Source organism: Lampetra planeri, chromosome 8 (genome assembly GCF_965212315.1).
Source record: "Lampetra planeri chromosome 8, kcLamPlan1.2.h2, whole genome shotgun sequence".
Classification (NCBI taxonomy): Eukaryota; Metazoa; Chordata; class Hyperoartia; order Petromyzontiformes; family Petromyzontidae; genus Lampetra; species Lampetra planeri.
This window is the reverse complement of record NC_136114.1, coordinates 7,285,093-7,291,092: the sequence shown is the minus strand read 5'-3', so window position 1 is coordinate 7,291,092 and position 6,000 is coordinate 7,285,093. Positions and strand designations below refer to the sequence as shown.

At 48.5% G+C, this 6,000-nt stretch overlaps 1 protein-coding gene across 11 annotated transcripts in view; it reads left to right on the top strand.

Moving 5' to 3' along the window:
- The first annotated feature begins 697 nt into the window (after window positions 1–697).
- Window positions 698–6,000, top strand: part of MICAL3 (microtubule associated monooxygenase, calponin and LIM domain containing 3) — a 130,938-nt gene continuing 125,635 nt past the window's right edge. For 10 of the 11 annotated variants that reach the window (XM_078596826.1, XM_078596825.1, XM_078596823.1 and 7 more), the window contains exon 1: window positions 1,154–1,267. The gene's annotated coding sequence lies outside the window, so the exon portion shown is untranslated. Of the gene's footprint in view, window positions 852–1,153; window positions 1,268–6,000 lie in introns of those variants that run through there. The other variant, XM_078596817.1, reaches the window with a different exon arrangement.

Sequence of the window (6,000 nt, the reverse complement as noted above, 5' to 3'; positions counted from 1 at the left end):
TGGAAGAGACCAATTTTGGCAGGGACACGGGTGGGAGGGGGGGTGTCCGGTGTTCTCTTACAATGACGTGTGTGCCAGCATCAACAGCAGCTGCAGGCAGCTTCTGTCTGCCCCCCTCCACTGCTCTCGCATCTAAATAATTCACGGTGCATCACTTTAGCGTTCCCCCACCCCTCCCGTAGCCATGGGGAAAACCAAGGCACGCTCTAAAACGGACACCAAAACGCACGCAGCTTCTCGCCAACACCAAAAAAAACTACGCGGCGAGTTGCCGTCAATTCGTGGCTTCGAGCGTGTAGGACGTGTTTTGTTTTTGTAGTCGCAGCGTTAAAGAGTTGAGTGTGTGTGTGCGTGAGAGTTACACACACACTGCGGGGCGAAGTTGTGTGTGGTGTGTTTTGTTTGTGAGCGCGTTTGCTTCCAAGTGGGGGGGAGGAGCCCCCCCCCCTCCCACGTTGTACCCCCTCCCCCCCGTGGTACCCCCCCAACCCTCGTGGTACCCCCCCTCGTGGCACCCCCCCCCCCACGTGTCACCCCCCCCTCCCTACCCCCCCCTCCCTGCTGTAACCCCCCCCTCCCACGTGGTTCCCCCCTCCCCCTAACGGACACACGTGGGGGGGGGAGTGGGCGTCACCAACCCCCCCCCACCCCCTCCCCACCACCACCCAGCGGACGGCGTCGTGAGATCCTCTCTCATTCAGTGCTGAGCGGTGGTGCTTGTCGGGTCGAGCGAGAGAGCGAGCGAGCGAGCGATGACTGCCCAAGGTTAAGAGGAGGTGGAGGGGGGGAGGTGGAGGAGGGGGGCAGCCGCGCCTTGAGCACAACGACAACACGGGACGCGCCTGTACCGGGTAGGAGACAACGACGACAAACTCTTGTTTCAAACGGGGAGCGGCTGTTACAAATTCAAATTCCATAACCCACTACTCCCTCCTCCAGCCCGGCACGCCTCTCACCACCACCACCACCCACCACCATCGCCGTCTTCTCGAGTTCGCTTCGTGAGTTGTCAAACTCTCTCCGTTGTTGGGAGAAACGAGCGCCACGGGGAGTTTGTCCACTCGGGCAACCGGCGGCCGTGCGTCCCAACACGTGGAGGAGGAGGTGGTGGTGAAGGAGGTGGTGAAGGAGGAGGTGGTGGAGGTGGTGGTGGTGGAGGTAAAGGAGGTGGTGGAGGAGGTGGAGGGGTCCCCGCTTCTTCTCCTGTGGAGTTGTCCGTGAACAACGTGAAGAGCCCCCTCCCCCCCAGTGCTTCTCTCGTGCCCAGGTGGGTTGGGGTGCTGCCGGCTTGGGGAGTTTACCGGCGGCGTGTGCGGCTACGGCACGCGGGGGTGTCGTGTTCCTCGATGATGTTTCCAATGATGCGTGCGAGTGAGTGAGTGATTTATTCACTTAGCAGTGGGTACGTGGTCCGTGCACGGTGCTATGTGGGCTGTGATGACCCCGGTGACCTGGGGTTCGTTCCTGCCCGTGATGGTGTACATTGTCACCAGTCATTAGTGGCCCAAGTTGTTATCTTGCTTGGACTTTACCAAGTTGTTGGTCTGATCATCATCATCATCAGGCACTGCTGAAGGTCTCAACCCCAAGCGCTTGACATCCCAGAGTCTTGCGATGTCACCTGGTTTCATTGCTCCATCTCCATGGTTGAACATCCCGTCGGGCACGTTCACTCATTTGGCTGTCACTGCCTTTGTTAGTCTTGATCCTTCCTTGCTCAAAGTCTTTTCATGTGACGTGTGTTCCCCTGTTGAACTTCTTTCGCATCGTACGTAGCCAACCGTGCTAACATTCCACATGATGTCTCTAATGTGTGTGTGTGCGTCTATCTTTATCAGTAATCCCAATCACGCACCACTCCACGCTTTTATATTGTGTTCCATCTTACTTCGTCAATTATCCAGCCCTCTGATCCACAATGTCACAGCAGGTAATCGACTGTATACTCGATTAAACACATTCTTCTTTAGCCAACATTGGTACGTTGCTTTTCATGATTCGCATCTTCTCTCTCTTGTGTCTGTGTGGTAATGAACACTGGTATTAGGAAACAAAACATGAGATGCTAGCTTCATTAACCCTCCCCCTTCGTGTCTCACACACTGGCCTGAGTTGATGTTCACTGAAATGGAGTTTCCTGGCTGTGTGTGGGGTTAAATGAGATGCTATTGTTTCACCGTTTGATAGCGAGTTTAACTTGGGCTGTGCTATTTGGATAACCTTTTTCCTGTTTTGGGACCTTAGAAATTGTGAATGTTTCTCAGATGCGTGGGTTAATGCAAGGTAAAACAAGTTCGGTTACATGAAGTGTTGTCAAAATGTCTCTTGTGCCTTATAACATTACCATTATGGTGGCGTGTTATAGGATGAGGAGTGTTTTCCTCCCCCCCCCCCCCCATGTTATCTCTGTCCTGCATACACGGGACGATTAGTTGTAAGCATCCCATGTTATCAGCGCCGTTAATAGATCATCCCAGTCCAATAGTCCGTTTTGACATTTTAAATAATGTTTTACCCGACGATTTCTTTGTCTCGCTTGTTGACAAATTCATATCATGGGGATCGAGTACACAACAATAAAGTCGTCGTAGAGTCAATGAAAGTGCTCTTTCGAAGGTGCCCTTAGTGCCATTTCTATGCAAAGGAACTTCGTGACGTGCAGTATTCGTGTAAAGATTGACGTCGTTATGCGGTCAGTGGTTATGGACAGGTTTCGGCAACCAAAATAACAAGAAGAGCCATTAAAATATCGGTAAAAAAATGTCACAAGAGTCGCAATGCACGTGAATACGAGACCGGTGGTCCTTCATACAATAACGCCACGAATCGGTGCTTAAAGTTGTCCGACTCCTCGTTATGGCCAAACTTTGCTCTTCCATTGCAGAAGAAAATTTTAAAAGACCCATTACCCCTTGAAGATAATCTCTAACAACACACGACAGCCATAATACCATGGTAACATCATGAGTGTGTGTGAGACCAAGCTCTCTGTAACAGTCTAGAATCGGGAGTGGGTGTGTTGATTTGGAGGGGGAAGACAGGCAGCAGTGGCGGTGGCATGTGTTGGGGTGAGTGAGTGAGTGGTTTGTGGGATGGCCTGGTAAGTGGTGGTGTCGGCTCTTTGCCTGGCTCTTGTGAGCCGCGCAGGCAGTGCACATATGTGGCTTGAAGGCCGCCTCTGGCAGACGGAATGTTTACTTATATCGGAGTGGGGCAGGCAGTCGTCGCACTTAATGACTAAAAATAGCCGGGTAATTGCACGGGAGCAAAACTGTGCCCAGTGTCCACCGGGCGGCAGTGGCTTTTGTTGATGCTGACGAGTGGCGATTTTGTTTTAATGTAACGGGGCAGTTTGCACCCCAGTGTGACCGGTGGGTGCTTACACAGCTCGCTCTCTGCTTAGGGTGGGTTGTTCCACATACGTTACGCTTGTGTATGGGTGTGTTTATATACGTAATGAATTTTCCATGTCAAATAAATATATGTACTTAGGCGCCTATCCAAACATACAGTTAGATACATAAAGAGTCGGTCAACGTTGTGCGAGTGTGATGTTCAAAGTATACACCAACTCGTTACTTGATTGTTTGTATTTCAATGTGGATTTATAAAAATCGTTAAACTTAAAGTCTTATAAATAATCCTATTGTCAGGTCGTTTTTTTTTCTCGTACTGTGGTCATTCGCAGACTTTTTCTGCAATATTGTGTGTGTGTAACTATGTTGAGCATTGCAGCAGTGTTTTTGTGTTGCACCATGAACCCAGCAACCAAAGTGTGATTCTGAGCCACACATAACACGAGACAAGTGGTATCAGAACTGGCATTGGACCAATACCCATAGAGGTGCTGTTCTAATCTTAATGCGTGGTCACTAACATTACTTCCTCCCAAAGGTCTCGAAAGCCATAGGGATACTGTATTGTATATGGACGACGGTAACACCATTTATCAAACACAGTAGTGAGCTGGGATCGTTTAGGCATCAGAAAAACGTTCTGCTGTGTGAGAATATATCACATTGGTTCTTTCGGTAAAGTCACGTAGAAATAAATTAAATTAAATAATAGAAGACGACGTTTCGCTTGCAACACATGCAATCGTCATCAGGTAGAACTAAATTTGAGAGAGAGACAAAACACAGACACGGAGACACACAGACACGGAGACACACAGACACACAGACAAACACACAAGCAGAGAGAGACAACACAGACACACATACAACATAGACACACAGAGACTATGTTGTGTGTGTCTCTCTCTGTGTCTCTGTGTTGTCTCTCTCTCTGCTTGTGTGTCTATCTGTGTGTCTCCGTGTCTGTGTTTTGTCTCTCTTTCAAATGTAGTTCTACCTGATGACGACTGCTTGTGTAGCAATCGAAACGTCGTATTCTATTATTTATTTTCGTTCTACGTGACTTTACTGAAAGATCCAAAGAGTAATTCCTGCAGTCACGGAAGCTTCAAATTAAAATCTAATTTGTTTGCAAATTATGTTTAGGTTACATTTTGTGATTCCAGTACGGTGTAAGGTTCCGTGTGCCATGCTCTAACTCTACCATGACACTACATATGTACATGTCAGGTCATTTTTGTCAATTCACTGCTGAATGAGGGCCTCCCTCCCCATGCCGTGCGGGTTCCACAGGTTGTTTGACCATATTTCACGCCGCTCAGTGCGGGTTAGTGAAAAATAAATCGCCCTTCCGATTAGCACGGTTTGGTACGTAGGGTGCGAAAGAAGTTCAGCATACCTACACAGATATAAAGTACAACAATGGGTTTTATATTTCTGCACTTGCGCTGCTGCTCACATTGTAGCCGGCATGTGTCAGCTGTTTTTGGTGATCTCTCTCACTATTCGCATCTGCGTTAATCCATGTGTGGGGCCCGGCATGGTCGAGGGAATGGGACCGTGCATGCTGGGTCAGCGGGGAAAGAAGGGCACGATAGGGGTGAGTGCACTCGCTTCCCATGTGGGGATATCGGGTTGTCTTCTTTCTTTAAAAATAGCCACGCGGCAGCACAGTGCTTCTGTCGCAATTGTCACATGCCCTTGGTGCCGGTTTGAGATAAGATGGTAGCTTTGCATGCATGGAACAATGCCTGACGTCTCGGCGCTGTTGTCAATCTAGTGGCACTTGTGGTTGGAGACACTGCAATCAACAGAGATGGCCTGGCGTTTTAATTCTTGCCTTGTCGTGCACGAGCGAGGTGGATTGTTCCATCACGTGACACTGAGGGTTGGTTGATGGCATAGAGGGTGAGCCCTTCATTCAGCAGTGGCTAGATATTGGCTGATGATCTTTAAAATGACTACTAGTGCTGTCAAGAGTAATAGTTTAACACCCCGGTCCCTCCTTAGTTCAGGAACATAGTTTAATTAAATAATATATTTTAATTTGCCTCTAGTGGCTGCAGGGCTCACATGAATCTTTTGCATTTTACATATACTGATGGAAAGCGCCCAAGTCATACAAGCGCGAATCAACACATCTAGAGTGCATTAAGAGAATCGATTATTGACGGTCTGTCAGCCATAGCACAGTGATGCATGTGTCAGAGGTGATTGCAAAACATTGTTTACATTGAGTATACTGAATAGTCTGGAGGGAGGTTCCAAGGTCCAATCTGTTTTGAGACGCGAATGACGCTAGTTATTGCCTAACATTTGTTGTTGCGTAGAGTGCAAATATACAAGAGATTGTATGATATGCATGACAGATGTAGGATTTTAGCCATGAACTGCATCAAACTCCTCCATGAGTCGGTATCCGCCAATTTAATGAGCATCAGTTTGTGCTCATCACGGATGTAGGTCCCGAGCTAGAGGATAGCTTTTGTCGCTTTTAAAGTAGTACTTATTGTGCTGCCACCAAAAAGATGGTGGCCTGAGTTAACCTCTCATTCACATTTCACAACCCGCTGATGTAAAAGATGGGCACCATCACTGCACCACCAGGCCATCTATCAGTCAATCTGCGAATATATAATTTAAT